The sequence below is a fragment of the Ranitomeya imitator genome, chromosome 2 (genome assembly GCF_032444005.1).
Source record: "Ranitomeya imitator isolate aRanImi1 chromosome 2, aRanImi1.pri, whole genome shotgun sequence".
Lineage (NCBI taxonomy): Eukaryota > Metazoa > Chordata > Amphibia > Anura > Dendrobatidae > Ranitomeya > Ranitomeya imitator.
In genome coordinates this window covers 61,637,328-61,657,012 of record NC_091283.1, presented here as the reverse complement: position 1 = coordinate 61,657,012, position 19,685 = coordinate 61,637,328, and positions in this window count along the sequence as shown.

The window sequence follows — 19,685 nt, the reverse complement described above, 5'->3', positions numbered from 1 at the left end:
GACCTGACCAGCCTGATTGACAGGCGAAAACGGCGACTTTGGTAAGTTATTTCTCAGCATACATGGGGAATCGGGGTACACTACATACACTATAGGAACACACAGCGCAGGCCCTATTTAACAGTATTTATAGCTCAATCTCAAAAAACGGGGTGACAGGTTCCCTTTAACAGGATCCATCTCGATAGTAGAAGGGGAAAAGATGAACCCCAAAAATGAAACCTTCTGCACACCAAAGAGACACTTAGATCCCTTCACAAACAAAGAATTAGCACGCAGGACCTGAAAAACCGTTCTGACCTGCTTCACATGAGACTCCCAATCATCCGAGAAGATCAAAATGTCATCCAAGTACACAATCAGGAATTTATCCAGGTACTCTCGGAAGATGTCATGCATAAAGGACTGAAACACTGATGGAGCATTGGCAAGTCCGAATGGCATCACTAGATACTCAAAATGACCCTCGGGCGTATTAAATGCAGTTTTCCATTCATCGCCTCGCCTGATTCACACCAGATTATACGCACCACGAAGATCTATCTTGGTGAACCAACTAGCCCCCTTAATCCGAGCAAACAAATCAGATAACAATGGCAAGGGGTACTGAAATTTAACCGTGATCTTATTTAGAAGGCGGTAATCTATACAAGGTCTCAGCGAACCATCCTTCTTGGCTACAAAAAAGAACCCTGCTCCTAATGGTGACGATGACGGGGGAATATGCCCCTTCTCCAGTTATTCCTTCACATAACTGCGCATAGCGGCGTGCTCAGGCACGGATAAATTAAACAGTCGACCTTTTGGGAATTTACTACCAGGAATCAAATTGATAGCACAATCACAATCCCTATGCGGAGGTAGGGTATCGGACTTGGGCTCATCAAATACATCCCGGTAATCAGACAAGAACTCTGGAACCTCAGAAGGGGTGGATGACGAAATTGACAGAAATGGAACATCACCATGTACCCCCTGACAACCCCAGCTGGACACTGACATGGATTTCCAATCTAATACTGGATTATGGGCTTGTAGCCATGGCAACCCCAACACGACCACATCATGCAGATTATGCAACACCAGAAAGCGAATAACCTCCTGATGTGCAGGAGCCATGCACATGGTCAGCTGGGTCCAGTATTGAGGCTTATTCTTGGCCAAAGGCGTGGCATCAATTCCTCTCAATGGAATAGGACACTGCAAGGGCTCCAAGAGAAACCCACAACTCTTAGCATACTCCAAGTCCATCAAATTCAGGGCAGCGCCTGAATCCACAAATGCCATGACAGAATACGATGACAAAGAGCAGATCAAGGTAACGGACAAAAGAAATTTTGACTGTACCGTACCAATGGTGGCAGACCTAGCGAACCGCTTAGTGCGCTTAGGACAATCAGAGATAGCATGAGTGGAATCACCACAGTAGAAACACAGCCCATTCAGACGTCTGTGTTCTTGCCGTTTAACTCTGGTCAAAGTCCTATCGCACTGCATAGGCTCAGGTTTAAGCTCAGGTAATACCGCCAAATGGTGCACAGATTTACGCTCATGCAAGCGTCGACCGATCTGAATGGCCAAAGACATAGACTCATTCAGACCAGCAGGCATAGGAAATCCCACCATGACATCCTTAAGGGCTTCAGAGAGACCCTTTCTGAACATAGCTGCCAGCGCAGATTCATTCCATTGAGTGAGCACTGACCACTTTCTAAATTTCTGACAATATACCTCTATCTCATCCTGACCCTGACAAAGAGCCAGCAAATTCTTTTCTGCCTGATCCACTGAATTAGGCTCATCGTACAGCAATCCGAGCGCCAGGAAAAACGCATCGATATTACTTAATGCAGGATCTCCTGGCGCAAGAGAAAATGCCCAGTCCTGAGGGTCGCCGCACAAAAAAGAAATAATAATCAAAACCTGTTGAACTGGATCACCAGAGGAGCGAGGTTTCAAGGCCAGAAATAGATTACAATTATTTTTGAAACTCAGAAACTTAGTTCTATCTCCAAAAAACAAATCAGGAATAGGAATTCTTGGTTCTAACATAGATTTCTGATCAATAGTGTCTTGAATCTTTTGTACTCTTGCCGAGAGCTGATCCACAAATGAAGACAGACTTCTAATGTCCATCGCTACACCTGTGTACTGAACCACCCAAATGTCTAGGGGGAAAAAAAGGCAAAACACAGTGCAAAGAAAAAAAAATGGTCTCAGAACTTCTTTTTTCCCTCTATTGAGAATCATTAGTACTTTGGCTTCCTGTACTGTTATGAGAGGCAATTCAGTACCACAATGGACATAGCGGTCAGAGCACATACAGTGATCTGACAATAACCCAAAATCATAGAACGAGCTCTGAGGCGTGGGAACTCTGCAGACCGCAATCCCTAATCCTCTCCAACCAACACTAGAGGCAGCCGTGGATTGCGCCTAACTCTGCCTAAGCAACTCGGCACAGCCTGAGAAACTAACTAGCCTGAAGATAGAAAAATAAGCCTATCTTGCCTCAGAGAAATACCCCAAAGGAAAAGGCAGCCCCCCACATATAATAACTGTGAGTTTAGATGAAAAGACAAACGTAGAGATGAAATAGATTCAGCAAAGTGAGGCCCGACTTTCTTAACAGAGCGAGGATAGGAAAGATAACTTTGCGGTCTACACAAAACCCTAAAGAAAACCACGCAAAGGGGGCAAAAAGACCCTCCGTACCGAACTAACGGCACGGAGGTACTCCCTTTGCGTCCCAGAGCTTCCAGCAACAAAATAGACAAGCTGGACAGAAAAAATAGCAAACAAATAGCAAAGAAGAACTTAGCTATGCAGAGCAGCAGGCCACAGGAATGATCCAGGGAAAAACAAGTCCAACACTGGAACATTGACAGGAAGCCAGGATCAAAGCATTAGGTGGAGTTAAGTAGAGAAGCACCTAACGACCTCACCAGATCACCTGAGGGAGGAAACTCAGAAGCCGCAGTACCACTTTCCTCCACAAACGGAAGCTCCCAGAGAGAATAAGCCGAAGTACCACTTGTGACCACAGGAGGGAGCTCTGCCACAGAATTCACAACACTACTACCAAGAAGCGTGAATAATGGTCCACGATGGTCAAGGCATAGACATAGCCGGACCGGCTTGGTGTCAACTTCACGTGGTCCATGGCTACAAGTTCAAGTGGTTGTTTGGTGATTATGGGCTGCAGTGGTGCTCTTTGGTTCTTTTGATCGTTTCTTCTGAGGTTGCACTGGCCACAATTTCTGCACCACTGTTCGATTGATTTTCTCATCCCGACCCAATAAAATCTTTCTCTTAGAAGTACTTCTAACTTTTTCCAACCGAAGTGACCAGCACCATTATGGTAAGCTTCAAGGACCATCTTCACATCTTGTTTAGGCACGATAATCTGCCAAACCAATTCATGTGTTTTCGGATTGGTGTACCTTCTACAGAGCTTCCCTTGATACAGGAACATTTTGCCTCTCTCTTTCCAGAGTTGATGCGTCTCTTCTGGGGCATCCTCATCAGGATATGCACTTTGCTCAGTCAGCAGTTCCTTCACCAACTTCACAGCCGGATTGCTGTCTTGGGTGTCAGCCCATCTATGGTGCGCTAACGGATTAAAATTCACCTCTTGTTGTTTCTGATAGATACTTGACTGATGATGTTTTGCCTTGGGATGATGGAAGGCTGGTAGTTCAATTTCTTCAAGCTCCCCCGTTTCTTCTTCTACATCTCTCAAGTGTGGCATCCGGGATAGGGCATCGGCATTTCCATTCTTGCGACCTGTTCGATACTTGATTATGAAGTTGTAATTAGATAACCGGGCTATCCATCGCTGTTCTAACGCACCTAATTTGGCTGTGTCCAGATGGGTCAACAAATTGTTGTCAGTATAGACAATAAATTCTGCAGCGGCCAGATAGTGTTTGAAACGTTCAGTCACAGCCCAAACTACTGCCAGTAGTTCCAATTTGAAGGAGCTGTAATTTTCTGAATTTCTTTCAGTTGGCCGGAGCTTTCTACTTGCAAAGGCGATGACTTTCTCCCGACCTTCTTGCTTTTGTGACAACACCGCTCCTAGTCCCACATTACTGGCATCGGTGTAGAGGATGAAAGGTTGATGGTAATCTGGGTATGCCAGAACCTCTTCTCCGGTTAGTGCCTTCTTTAGTTGTTCAAAGGAGTTTTCCCTTTCGTCGTTCCACTGAAAAGGAGGGTTTCGGTTTGAAGGTTTCTTCGTCTGCCATACCAAGGCATCTTGCAAGGGTGCTGCCAACTTGGTAAATCCTTTTATAAATCTGCGATAGTAACCCACCAATCCCAGGAATTGCCTCACTTCTTTTGCATTGGTAGGTCTTGGCCAATCCGTTATGGCGCTTATTTTCTCCGGATCCGGTGCTACTCCCTCCGAACTCACGATGTGTCCCAGGTACTGTACCTTTGGCTTGAGAAGGTGACATTTGGATGGCTTGATTTTCATGCCATACCTGGATAAGGCTTCGAACACTTCTGCCAGGTCTTTTAAGTGTTGTTCGTAAGTCTTTGAGTAGACGATCACATCATCTAGGTACAGGAGGACGGTCTCGAAGTTCTTGTGTCCGAGGCAGCATCCCATCAACCGCTGGAAGGTACCGGGTGCATTGCAGAGTTCGAATGGCATGCGATTAAATTCACATAGACCCATTGGTGTGGTGAATGCCGTCTTTTCCTTATCTCTCTCAGCCACAGGGAATTGCCAATACCCGCTTGTTGAGTCTAAGGTGGAAAAATAATTAGCAGATTTCAAAGCAGTCAAGGACTCTTCTATCCTAGGCAAGGGGTAGGCGTCTTTATGGGTGATGTTATTAATCCGCCGGTAGTCTACGCACATTCTCATGGTTCCGTCCTTTTTTTGACAATCACTAGAGGGGCCGCCCAGGGGCTACAGCTGTCTCTTATTACCCCAGCCTGTTTCATCTCCCTCAGCATATCTTTTGCACATTGATAGTGAGCGGGCGGTATGGGTCTCTATCTTTCTTTTATTGGGGGATGGTCACCGGTGGGGATTGTGTGTTCTACCCCTTCTATCCGTCCGAAGTTCAATGGGTGTTTACTGAAGACTTGTTCATATTCCGTCACTAGCCTATACACCCCTTGTTTTTGATGGGTAGGTGTTGAATTTATGCCCACGTGTAGCTGTTGGCACCAATCCTCCAATTCTCCATCTGAGCCGTTGACTTCCACCTGACAGGTTGGTTCTAAGGGCTCAATGGTTGTGATGGCATTGTTGTCAACCGTATATAGCTTTGCCACTGTAGCATACCTTGGCAAAGTGACCTCTTCCTCTCCAAAGTTCAAAAGTCGTACCGGCACTCGTCCCCGGTGTACCTCGACTACCCCTCGTGCTGTGAGTATAGTGGGCCTGCTGTCGGTGTACACTGGTTCTATTAAGGCTTGATAATCTCGTCCCTTAGTACCAATGGCTGCTCTACACCATACCAGCATTTCTGTTTTTGGTGGGATTATAATAGACGTTGGATCACTTACCCTCACACTGCCGATTTCTCCACCTGCAACTTCTACCTGTTGCCTTAACATCAATACTTTTATTTCCCTCCGGAGAACTCTCTGCTGGTAGGATTGTGCAGTTTCAGAAATTTGCTGTAAGACAGAAATAACTTCAGGAAAGCAGTTCTCTAACACATTCATTCCTATCAATATAGTTGGTTCACAGTTCCGCCGGTCAACATCAACAACAATTATACCCTGTTTCTTCAATTCTACTTTACCAATCTTTATGGTCATCTCCCTGAATCCTAGTTTCGGTACCAACTTACCATTACTGGCCCATATATCTAGTTCAACATCAGAGGGCCCTTTATCAATATCTGCATCAGCCCAGTACCTCTTATAAAGGATATACGGTATAGATGAAATCTGGGAACCTGTGTCCAGCAAAGCGTTGAGGGGAATTCCTTCCAGCACGATAGGGATAATGGGTCGTCCTCCGATGTACCTGTCGTGCCAGGGTGTTGGGCCCTGAAAGTTCATTCCTGCGAAGCGGCCCACATTCCCAGGGGATTCCCGTTTAAATCACAATCTCGTGCAAAGTGGCCTGGCTGCTGGCAACGGCGGCAAATGGGCTGTCCATCCGGTTGGTAGCGGTCGCGGGGTCGTCCTCTCCATGTCGGGTATTTCCGGGGTCTCATTCATGGAACATCCTCTCTACGGTTTGCCAACTCCATCTTGGGTCCTCTGATCTCCTGCATGGTTTTAGCCATTGAAGCAACAACATCAGTTAAAGAGTCAAGCTTTTGTTGAAGAGCCTCATTAGCAGGGCTGCCACTAGAAATTTCGGGGCCCCATACTGGCAAAATTTTCGGGGCCCCCTTGAAACTCCGCCCAGGCTCCACCCCAGCCCCGCCTCCAGGCTCCACCCCACGAACTGTCCACAGTCCCACCACTCTCTCTTGGAAAATCTCCACTTCTCACCTATCACACATTGACAGTTCCCATCACCAGATCACACATATAGCCGGCAGCTTTTGTTTTGGCCAAAAGATTTTTTAAGCCGCCACCACAACAAGGTAGACACTTTTGGCCGGGCCCTACTCTACTGTAACCTACTAAATATTTGTTAAAATATGCAATACAATTTAGGTATATTTTTATTTATTTTTCAATTTTTAAAATGACCTATAATACTACATACAAGGAACAAATACCACAGCACTATGACCAGATGACATATTACCACCACAGTGATCGAATAATATAAAATACAAGGAACAAATACCGCTACACCATGACCAGACCACATATTACCTCCACATCATGACCAGACCACATATTACCAACAATGACTGAATACTACAATACTGATCAGTAATACAAAAAAAACCCACAATACTATCACCATCAGTGCCATTATGCACAGGAGATCTGTAATTAGTAAGCAGTGTCTGTGTACAGGTAATACAGTGATCACTGGTGACATTACACACAGGAGCTCTGTATATAATGTATAGATAATACAGTGATCACTGGTGACATTGTACACAGGACCTCTGTATATAGTATACAGTGTATAGTGTAAGTGTATAGGTAACACTGACTCACCAGTGACGTCTCTAGGTGAAGTCCTTCATCTTTCATCCAGCACAGACCGCCATCACTTTATCCAGCCAGGACTCGTCTCTGCAGGAAATAAAACAGTTATCTCGAGTTCCGCTTGTAGAACACATTACTTAATTTTCCCAACTTCTACATTACACCACATGAAGAAGGCAACATAGTATCACTCTACACAGTAACAGGACCGCCCCCCCATTTAAAACAGTATACTCAAAAAATAAAATAAATACATCACTGCAATAATAATATCCCTTAATTAGCCCCTATGGTAATATTCGCCATCCTGGCCACCGTGTGTCTCATTTCAGGCTCCAGCCATATGTTCTCTCATCCTGCCCTCATGAGTATCCATTCTACCCCATATGATCTCCCCATCCTGCCCCATCTGTCTCCATCGTATCCATCCTGCCCCATCTGTTTCCAATCCTGCACCATCTCTGTCCAGCACTCTGCCCCATCTCTGTCCAGCACTCTGCCCCATCTCTGTCCAGCACTCTGCCCCATCTCTGTCCAGCACTCTGCCCCATCTCTGTCCAGCACTCTGCCCCATCTCTGTCCAGCACTCTGCCCCATCTCTGTCCAGCACTCTGCCCCATCTCTGTCCAGCACTCTGCCCCATCTCTGTCCAGCACTCTGCCCCATCTCTGTCCAGCACTCTGCCCCATCTCTGCCCAGCACTCTGCCCCATCTCTGTCCAGCACTCTGCCCCATCTCTGTCCAGCACTCTGCCCCATCTCTGCCCAGCACTCTGCCCCATCTCTGTCCAGCACTCTGCCCCATCTCTGCCCAATCTCTGTCCAGCACTCTGCCCCATCTCTGTCCAGCACTCTGCCCCATCTCTGTCCAGCACTCTGCCCCATCTCTGTCCAGCACTCTGCCCCATCTCTGTCCAGCACTCTGCCCCATCTCTGTCCAGCACTCTGCCCCGTGTCCAGCTTTCTGCCCCCCCCCCCCCGTGTCCAGCTTTACTGCCCCCTCTGTGTCCAGATTTACTGCCCCCTCTGTGTCCAGATTTACTGCCCCCTCTGTGTCCAGATTTACTGCCCTCTGTGTCCAGCTTTACTGCCCCCTCTGTGTCCAGCCTTCTGCCCCGCCCCCCCTGTCCAGCTTTCTGCCCCCCCCCCGTGTCCAGCTTTCTGCCCCCCGTGTCCAGCTTTCTGCCCCCCCCCGTGTCCAGCTTTACCGCCCCCTCTGTGTCCAGATTTACTGCCCCCTCTGTGTCCAGATTTACTGCCCCCTCTGTGTCCAGATTTACTGCCCCCTCTGTGTCCAGATTTACTGCCCCCTCTGTGTCCAGATTTACTGCCCCCTCTGTGTCCAGATTTACTACCCCCTCTGTGTCCAGATTTACTGCCCCCTCTGTGTCCAGATTTACTGCCCCGTGTCCAGCTTTACTGCCCCCTCTGTGTCCAGCCTTCTGCCCCCCCTGTGTCCAGCTTTACTGCCCCCCTGTGTCCAGCCTTCTGCCCCCCGTGTCCAGCTGCCTTCTGCCCCCGTGTCCAGCTGCCTTCTGCCCCCTCTGTGTCCAGCTGCCTTCTGCCCCCCTGTGTCCAGCTGCCTTCTGCCCCCTCTGTGTCCAGCTTTACTGCCCCCCTGTGTCCAGCTGCCTTCTGCCCCCCTGTGTCCAGCTGCCTTCTGCCCCCTCTGTGTCCAGCTGCCTTCTGCCCCCTCTGTGTCCAGCTGCCTTCTGCCCCCTCTGTGTCCAGCTGCCTTCTGCCCCCTCTGTGTCCAGCTGCCTTCTGCCCCCTCTGTGTCCAGCTGCCTTCTGCCCCCCTGTGTCCAGCTGCCTTCTGCCCTCTCTGTGTCCAGCTGCCTTCTGCCCCCGTGTCCAGCTGCCTTCTGCCCCCTCTGTGTCCAGCTTTACTGCCCCCCTGTGTCCAGCTGCCTTCTGCCCCCTCTGTGTCCAGCTGCCTTCTGCCCCCGTGTCCAGCTGCCTTCTGCCCCCTCTGTGTCCAGCTTTACTGCCCCCCTGTGTCCAGCTGCCTTCTGCCCCCTCTGTGTCCAGCTTTACTGCCCCCCTGTGTCCAGCTGCCTTCTGCCCCCTCTGTGTCCAGCTGCCTTCTGCCCCCCTGTGTCCAGCTGCCTTCTGCCCCCTCTGTGTCCAGCTGCCTTCTGCCCCCCTGTGTCCAGCTGCCTTCTGCCCCCTCTGTGTCCAGCTGCCTTCTGCCCCCTCTGTGTCCAGCCTTCTGCCCAAACCCCCCCCCCCCCCCCGATCGCCGCTCTCCGCTCTTAATAGAAAAAAAAAAAGTTCTACTTACCTGCCGCGCTCCTGATCTCTCCACGCAGCTGCACTGTGCACTCGCCGGCGACCTGCACGCTGCGGCTGGCGGCTGTTAACTATTGACGTGCGGGCGCGGGCCCGCATGTCAATAGCGTACAGCTGCAGCGCCGGCCGCCGCTAAGGGCCCGGTTCAGCCTGCGGCTGCCGGTAGGGGCCCGGTGAGCAGGTAAGAGGGGGCCCGATGCGGGCCCCCTCTGCTCACCGGGCCCCTTACGCCAGTCACGGCTGTAATGCCCTGATGGCGGCCCTGCTCATTAGTACTGGGCCCCAGGGGCTTAGCAATGGCCCCGGACATAGCTGATGTCACTGGCACTCCCTGTTGTTGAGGAGCCTCTGCCATGGGTTGCGCAGGATCCTGATCCCGAGGTGCCTCTGCCAGCTGGAGACATATAGCGCTCTCCTTTAATTGGGCAAATGTCAATTCAGGGTTCTTAAAAACAAGCATGCTCACATGCCCCCGGTGAGAAGGGGTGTAGAGTCCCTCAATAAATTGATCTCTTAGCAGTTTATCCGCTCCGGTGTTAAAAATGGGTTCAGCCAGTGTAAGTGATTTAAGGGCTTCCTGCAGGTTTAAGGCAAAGTCTCTCATGCCCTCATTAGCTTTTTGTTTGCAACTAAAGAATCGTACTTTAGCTTTGCTGCCGGCAGTGGTTTCAAATGTAGCTTTTAATCCAGCAAATATGCGTTCAACAGTGCCTTTTAGATCAGCTGCCCATGCTGTGACTTCTCGCTTAGCATGGCCACTTAACTGCATCATCAGGAGACTAACACGCTGAACTTCACCCACGGGGAACATGTCAAAATGGGCCAGCATCTTTTCTCTGAAATCGTCAAGGGTATTAGGCTCACCTTCATACATTGGAAGCCACGGGCCACCCGGGATATATGGCATCAGCACTGGCATGATGGGCGCCGCTCCTTGCACCACTGCGCTACTGGACTCTCTATCGACACTCTGTCTTTCAGCTGCATTAGCATCGCCGAGTGCTGCGGTGTCTCCGTGCTGCGACATACTGTGCCCCCTTAGTTAATCCGGACCCTTCCGGTCCTCCGCTTCCGTCGGGATAGTGTAGATTCGTTCCGCTGCGCAGCAGGATTGGTTTTCCCCTTGCTCTGACGTCAGAGCGCTCAGCTTGGTGCCGCCCACAATGACACGCCCCCTGCTGCTCCCGCCCGCCACGCGCTCTGTAATGGCGGATTCTGAAGTTTTTCAGTCAGACTGGGGCTCAGGTAATGGCGTAGCTCAATTAACAGTCCCGTGCCTAACGGTTATGAGGTGATGGCGGCCATCTTTACTCCATTATAACCAATGGGGAAAAGTCACTTTCAATAGTTTTTAATGGGAAATGGAATTTTCTTTAATAAAGTCAATTTTCAAGATTTTTCATCCAAGTTTTCACAGTTTTGGGCTCCAATCACGGCACACAATACCCGGTATACGGGCTGGCTGGATCCTGTTCGTGACGCCAATTGTGACGCCCAGGAGACCGGGGTACCCAGCACCGGACCAATGGGGTCTGTCTCTTGAGGGGGATGTCACAGTTGGCTTGACCCGGTGCTGTGGCCTCAGGCAATGCACAGTGTAAGGGGTATCATGAGGGAGCAGGCACTTACTTGATCAGCAGCAGGTTCTCTCAGCGGTGATGATCCTGATCCTGGATAGATAGCTATTGTCCAAATGAAAGTCTGAGGCACTGAAACGTTTAACCAGTTTACTTCAACATAAAGGGATTTACAACCAGTCCTGTCACCGGAGTCTGTATGGGAACTCTGAGTTACTTTGACCCTGCCGGTGTCTTCGCCTCTTATTGTACGCAGTTTCTGTGTGGCCCTGCTGCTGTATGTGAACTGGCTGCCGGCCCAATCTGTCCCCTCCGGGTCCTGGTTCGACGGGCAACCTGAGTCCTTTTATCGGCTTACCCCCTCCAGGAGTACCGCTGAACTCTGTGTCTGTTGCTGCGTCCGGCCCTAGTGAAGCTGATATCACCTCACGTTTTTCCGGTTGCTGTATTATATATAATGAATACAGCCACGGATCCGGTATCCGTCTTTGCGCCTGTTCTGGGTAGTGATTAACCCCTTTCTGACATGGGACGTACTATCCCGTCGAGGTGGGGTGGGCCCCCATGACCACGGACGGGATAGTACGTCCAGCGCGATCGGCGGCGCTCACGGAGGGAGCGCCGCCGATCGCGGCCGGGTGTCAGCTGTTTATCGCAGCTGACATCCGGCACTATGTGCCAGGAGCGGTCACGGACCGCCCCCGGCACATTAACCCCTGGCACACCGCGATCAAAGATGATCGCGATGTGCCGGCGGTGCAGGGAAGCACCGCGCAGGGAGGGGGCTCCCTGCGGGCTTCCCTGAGCCCCCCGCAGCAACGCGATGTGATCGCGTTGCTGCGAGGGCCTCACCTCCCTCCCTGCTTCCTCCAGCCCCGGATCCAAGATGGCCGCGGATCCGGGTCCTGCAGGGAGGGAGGTGGCTTCACAGAGCCTGCTCAGAGCAGGCACTGTGAAGGCTGCAGCGCTGCATGTCAGATCAGTGATCTGACAGAGTGCTGTGCACACTGTCAGATCACTGATCTGTGATGTCCCCCCCTGGGACAATGTAAAAAAGTAAAAAAAAAATTTTCAAAATGTGTAAAAAAAAATTTAAAAAAATATTCCTAAATAATGAAAAAAAAAAAAAATATTATTCCCCTAAATACATTTCTTTATCTAAATAAAAAAAAAAACAATAAAAGTACACATATTTAGTATCACCGCGTCCGTAACGGCCCGACCTATAAAACTGGCCCACTAGTTAACCCCTTCAGTAAACACCGTAAGAAAAAAAAAAAAAAAACGAGGCAAAAAACAACGCTTTATTATCATACCGCCGAACAAAAAGTGGAATAACACGCGATCAAAAAGACAGATATAAATAACCATGAAACCGCTGAAAGCATCATCTTGTCCCGCAAAAAACGAGCCGCCATACAGCATCATCAGCAAAAAAGAAAAAAAGTTATAGTCCTGAGAATAAAGCGATGCCAAAATAATTATTTTTTCTATAAAATAGTTTTTATCGTATAAAAGCGCCAAAACATAAAAAAATGATATAAATGAGGTGTCGCTGTAATCGTACTTCTCGACGCAAGCAGTGAATAGCCAGGCCTTTCCCCGGGAAGGAACAACCACGGGAAGGGCAGCATCCTATGAAGGAAAGCCACCTATGCCAAGCATGGTATCCATCCACAGACAGCTGTTTCGGGGTTTTTGCCCCTCATCAGTGTGGAGTAGGAATCTGGCTATTAGGAGCAGTGCCTAGTAAAAAGGCTATAAAGGCACAGATGATTGGCCTCGGGGAGACCAAAACATCCAACACTGCGGAGACACCATCACGTGTTTCTCAACGCAGTGATTCCAGAACACTGCCCCCATCCCTTATGGGAAATATGCAGATGCAGGTAAAGAAGCTGCGGAGACACCATCACGTGTTTCTCGACGCAAGCAGTGAATAGCCAGGCCTTTCCCCGGGAAGGAACAACCACGGGAAGGGCAGCATCCTATGAAGGAAAGCCACCTATGCCAAGCATGGTATCCATCCACAGACAGCTGTTTCGGGGTTTTTGCCCCTCATCAGTGTGGAGTAGGAATCTGGCTATTAGGAGCAGTGCCTAGTAAAAAGGCTATAAAGGCACAGATGATTGGCCTCGGGGAGACCAAAACATCCAACACTGCGGAGACACCATCACGTGTTTCTCAACGCAGTGATTCCAGAACACTGCCCCCATCCCTTATGGGAAATATGCAGATGCAGGTAAAGAAGCTGCGGAGACACCATCACGTGTTTCTCGACGCAAGCAGTGAATAGCCAGGCCTTTCCCCGGGAAGGAACAACCACGGGAAGGGCAGCATCCTATGAAGGAAAGCCACCTATGCCAAGCATGGTATCCATCCACAGACAGCTGTTTCGGGGTTTTTGCCCCTCATCAGTGTGGAGTAGGAATCTGGCTATTAGGAGCAGTGCCTAGTAAAAAGGCTATAAAGGCACAGATGATTGGCCTCGGGGAGACCAAAACATCCAACACTGCGGAGACACCATCACGTGTTTCTCAACGCAGTGATTCCAGAACACTGCCCCCATCCCTTATGGGAAATATGCAGATGCAGGTAAAGAAGCTGCGGAGACACCATCACGTGTTTCTCGACGCAAGCAGTGAATAGCCAGGCCTTTCCCCGGGAAGGAACAACCACGGGAAGGGCAGCATCCTATGAAGGAAAGCCACCTATGCCAAGCATGGTATCCATCCACAGACAGCTGTTTCGGGGTTTTTGCCCCTCATCAGTGTGGAGTAGGAATCTGGCTATTAGGAGCAGTGCCTAGTAAAAAGGCTATAAAGGCACAGATGATTGGCCTCGGGGAGACCAAAACATCCAACACTGCGGAGACACCATCACGTGTTTCTCAACGCAGTGATTCCAGAACACTGCCCCCATCCCTTATGGGAAATATGCAGATGCAGGTAAAGAAGCTGCGGAGACACCATCACGTGTTTCTCGACGCAAGCAGTGAATAGCCAGGCCTTTCCCCGGGAAGGAACAACCACGGGAAGGGCAGCATCCTATGAAGGAAAGCCACCTATGCCAAGCATGGTATCCATCCACAGACAGCTGTTTCGGGGTTTTTGCCCCTCATCAGTGTGGAGTAGGAATCTGGCTATTAGGAGCAGTGCCTAGTAAAAAGGCTATAAAGGCACAGATGATTGGCCTCGGGGAGACCAAAACATCCAACACTGCGGAGACACCATCACGTGTTTCTCAACGCAGTGATTCCAGAACACTGCCCCCATCCCTTATGGGAAATATGCAGATGCAGGTAAAGAAGCTGCGGAGACACCATCACGTGTTTCTCGACGCAAGCAGTGAATAGCCAGGCCTTTCCCCGGGAAGGAACAACCACGGGAAGGGCAGCATCCTATGAAGGAAAGCCACCTATGCCAAGCATGGTATCCATCCACAGACAGCTGTTTCGGGGTTTTTGCCCCTCATCAGTGTGGAGTAGGAATCTGGCTATTAGGAGCAGTGCCTAGTAAAAAGGCTATAAAGGCACAGATGATTGGCCTCGGGGAGACCAAAACATCCAACACTGCGGAGACACCATCACGTGTTTCTCAACGCAGTGATTCCAGAACAGGATGGGGGCAGTGTTCTGGAATCACTGCGTTGAGAAACACGTGATGGTGTCTCCGCAGTGTTGGATGTTTTGGTCTCCCCGAGGCCAATCATCTGTGCCTTTATAGCCTTTTTACTAGGCACTGCTCCTAATAGCCAGATTCCTACTCCACACTGATGAGGGGCAAAAACCCCGAAACAGCTGTCTGTGGATGGATACCATGCTTGGCATAGGTGGCTTTCCTTCATAGGATGCTGCCCTTCCCGTGGTTGTTCCTTCCCGGGGAAAGGCCTGGCTATTCACTGCTTGCGTCGAGAAACACGTGATGGTGTCTCCGCAGCTTCTTTACCTGCATCTGCATATTTCCCATAAGGGATGGGGGCAGTGTTCTGGAATCACTGCGTTGAGAAACACGTGATGGTGTCTCCGCAGTGTTGGATGTTTTGGTCTCCCCGAGGCCAATCATCTGTGCCTTTATAGCTGTAATCATACTGACCCGAAGAATAAAACTGCTTTATCAATTTTACCAAACGCGGAACGGTATAAACGCCTCCCCCAAAAGAAATTCATGAATAGCTGGTTTTTGGTCATTCTGCCTCGCAAAAATCGGAATAAAAAGCGATCAAAAAATGTAACGTGCCCGAAAATGTTACCAATAAAAACGTCAACTCGTCCCGCAAAAAACAAGACCTCACATGACTCTGTGAACCAAAATATGGAAAAATTATAGCTCTCAAAATGTGGTAACGCAAAAAATATTTTTTGCAATAAAAAGCGTCTTTCAGTGTGTGACGGCTGCCAATCATAAAAATCCGCTAAAAAACCCGCTATAAAAGTAAATCAAACCCCCCTTCATCACCCCCTTAGTTAGGGAAAAATTAAAAAAATGTATTTATTTCCATTTTTCCATTAGGGCTAGGGTTAGAGCTAGGGTTAGGGCTAGGGTTAGGGTTTGGGCTAGGGCTAGGGTTAGGGCTAGGGTTAGGGCTAGGGTTAGGGCTAGGGTTAGGGCTATGGTTAGGGTTAGGGCTATGGTTAGGGTTAGGGCTAGGGTTAGGGCTAGGGTTAGGGCTAGGGTTAGGGCTATGGTTAGGGCTATGGTTAAGGCTACAGTTAGGGTTGGGACTAAAGTTAGGGTTAGTGCTATGGTTAGGGCTAGGGTTAGGGCTACAGTTTGGGTTGGGGCTAAAGTTAGGGTTGGGGCTAGGGTTAGGTTTAGGGTTAAGGCTACAGTTAGGGTTGGGGCTAAAGTTAGGGTTAGGGCTATGGTTAGGGTTAGGGTTAAGGCTACAGTTAGGGTTGGGGCTAAAGTTACGGTTAGGGTTTAGATTACATTTACAGTTGGGAATAGGGTTGGGATTAGGGTTAGGTGTGTGTCAGGGTTAGAGGTGTGGTTAGGGTTACTGTTGGGATTAGGGTTAGGGGTGTGTTTGGATTAGGGTTTCAGTTATAATTGGGGGGTTTCCACTGTTTAGGCACATCAGGGGCTCTCCAAACGCGACATGGCGTCCGATCTCAATTCCAGCCAATTCTGCGTTGAAAAAGTAAAACAGTGCTCCTTCCCTTGCGAGCTCTCCCGTGTGCCCAAACAGGGGTTTACCCCAACATATGGGGTATCAGCGTACTCAGGACAAATAGGACAACAACTTTTGGGGTCCAATTTCTCCTGTTACCCTTGGGAAAATACAAAACTGGGGGCTAAAAAATAATTTTTGTGGGAAAAAAAAAGATTTTTTATTTTCACGGCTCTGCGTTATAAACTGTAGTGAAACACTTGGGGGTTCAAAGTTCTCACAACACATCTAGATAAGTTCCATGGGGGTCTAGTTTCCAATATGGGGTCACTTGTGAGGGATTTCTACTGTTTAGGTACATTAGGGGTTCTGCAAACGCAATGTGACGCCTGCAGATCATTCCATCTAAGGCTGCATTCCAAAGGGCACTCCTTCCCTTCCGAGCCCTCCCATGCGCCCAAACGGTGGTTCCCCCCAACATATGGGGGTATCAGCGTACTCAGGACAAATTGGACAACAACTTTTGGGGTCAAATTTCTCCTCTTACCCTCGGGAAAATACAAAACTGGGGGCTAAAAAATAATTTTTGGGGGAAAGATTTTTTTTTTTCAATTTTCACGGCTCTGCGTTACAAACTGTAGTGAAACACTTGGGGGTTCAAAGCTCTCACAACACATCTAGATGAGTTCCTTAGGGGGTCTAGTTTCCAAAATGGTGTCACTTGTGGGGGGTTTCTACTGTTTCGGTACATTAGGGGCTCTGCAAATGCAATGTGACACCTGCAGACCATTCCATCTAAGCCTGCATTCCAAATGGAGCTCCTTCCTTTCCGAGCCCTCCCATGCGCCGAAACAGTGGTTCCCCCCCACATATGGGGTATCAGCGCACTCAGAACAAATTGGACAACAAATTTTGGGGTCCCATTTCTCCTGTTACCCTCGGGAAAATACAAAACTGGGGGCTAAAAAATAATTTTTGTGGGAAAAAATTTTTGTTTTATTTTTACGGTTCTCCATTATAAACTTCTGTGAAGCCCTTGGTGGGTCAAAGTGCTCACCACACATGTAGATAAGTTCCTTAGGGGGTCTACTTTCCAAAATGGTGTCACTTGTGGGGGGTTTCTACTGTTTAGGTACATTAGGGGCTCTGCAAACGCAATGTGACACCTGCAGACCATTCCATCTAAGTCTGCATTCAAATGGCACTCCTTCCCTTCCGAACCCTCCCATGCGCCCAAACAGTGGTTCCCCCCACATATGGTGTATCATCGCACTCAGGACAAATTGGGCAACAAATTTTGGGGTCCACTTTCTCCTGTTACCCTCGGGAAAATACAAAACTGGGGGCTAAAAAAATAATTTTTGTGGGAAAAATTTTTTGTTTTATTTTTACGGCTCTGCATTATAAACTTCTGTGAAGCACTTGGTGGGTCAAAGTGCTCACCACACATCTAGATAAGTTCCTTAGGGGGTCTACTTTCCAAAATGGTGTCACTTGTGGGGGGTTTCAATGTTTAGGCACATCAATGGCTCTCCAAACGCAACATGGCGTCCCATCTCAATTCCTGTCAATTTTGCATTGAAAAGTCAAACGGCGCTCCTTCCCTTCCGAGCTCTCCCATCCGCCCAAACAGTGGTTTACCCCCACATATGGGGTATCAGCGTACTCAGGACAACTTGTACAACAACTTTTGGGGTCCAATTTCTTCTCTTACCCTTGGGAAAATAAAAAATTGGGGGCGGAAAGTTAATTTTTGTGAAAAAATATGATTTTTTATTTTTACGGTTCTACATTATAAACTTCTGTGAAGCACTTGGTGGGTCAAAGTGCTCACCACACATCTAGATAAGTTCCTTAAGGGGTCTACTTTCCAAAATGCTGTCACTTGTGGGGGGTTTCAATGTTTAGGCACATCAGGGGCTCTCCAAATGAAACATGGCGTTCCATCTCAATTCCAGTCAATTTTGCATTGAAAAGTCAAATGGCGCTCCTTCGCTTCCGAGCTCTGCCATGCATCCAAACAGTGGTTTACCCCCACATATGGGGTATCAGCGTACTCAGGACAAAATGTATAACAACTTTTGGGGTCCAATTTCTTCTCTTACCCTTGGGAAAATAAAAAATTGGGGGCGGAAAATTAATTTTTGTGAAAAAACATGATTTTTTATTTTTACGGTTCTACATTATAAACTTCTGTGAAGCACTTGGTGGGTCAAAGTGCTCACCACACATCTAGATAAGTTCCTTAAGGGGTCTACTTTCCAAAATGCTGTCACTTGTGGGGGGTTTCAATGTTTAGGCACATCAGGGGCTCTCCAAACGAAACATGGCGTCCCATCTCAATTCCAGTCAATTTTGCATTGAAAAGTCAAATGGCGCTCCTTCGCTTCCGAGCTCTGCCATGCGTCCAAACAGTGGTTTACCCCCACATGTGGGGTATTGTCGTGCTCAGGACAAATTGTACAACAATGTTTGGGGTCTATTTTCTCCTGTTACCCTTGGTAAAATTAAACAAATTGGAGCTGAATTAAATTTTTTGTGAGAAAAAGTTAAATGTTCATTTTTATTTAAACATTCAAAAAATTCCTGTGAAGCACCAGAAGGGTTAATAAACTTCTTGAATATGGTTTTGAGCACCTTGAGGGGTGTAGTTTTTAGAATGGTGTCACACTTGGGTATTTTCTATCATATAGACCCCTCAAAATGACTTCAAATGAGATGTGGTCCCTAAAATAAAATGGTGTTGTAGAAATGAGAAATTGCTGGTCAACTTTTAACCCTTATAACTCCCTAACAAAAAAAAATTTTGGTTCCAAAATTGTGCTGATGTAAAGTAGACATGTGGGAAATGTTACTTATTAAGTATTTTGTGTGACATATCTCTGTGATTTAATTGCATAAAAATTCAAAGTTGGAAAATTGCGAAATTTTCAAAATTTTCGCCATATTTCCATTTTTTTCACAAATAAACGCAGGTAATATCAAAGAAATTTTACCATTGTCATGAAGTACAATATGTCACGAGAAAACAATGTCAGAATCACTGGGATCCGTTGAAGCGTTCCAGAGTTATAGCCTCACAAAGGGACAGTGGTCAGAATTGTAAAAATTGGCCCGGTCATTAACGTGCAAACCACCCTTGGGGGTAAAGGGGTTAATGCTACCCGGTTCTCACAATGTCCTTTTTCTCCGTCCCTTTTCTCCTCAGGCCGGTGATTTGGGCCTGGAAACCGTCATAGGACTGTTAGAAATTCAGCTGTATGACCTCTCACTTTCAGCTCCTTATCCCAACTGCCAGTTCTTCTCTCAGACCAGAATGGATCAAGGGGAGTCTCTGGAGCTCCCCCTTCTGGCCGGAGGTGGTAGTGCAGTCTTGCTATTTTAGTATTTGCATTTAGTGTCAGTAACTGTTTTTGTGGCAAATACCCCTAGGGGTGCCACACTCTGTTTATATATATCCCTTTTGTTCCAGTAGCTACCGAGTCACCAGGTTACAGGGCACAAGGCATGAATAACCTTTTTCATGTATCACATTACTTCCCCAGCAGAAAAATGCCAGAAATGAATCACAGTTTAGACTGTAACATGGGAGGTTGCATCTTTTATTGTGAACT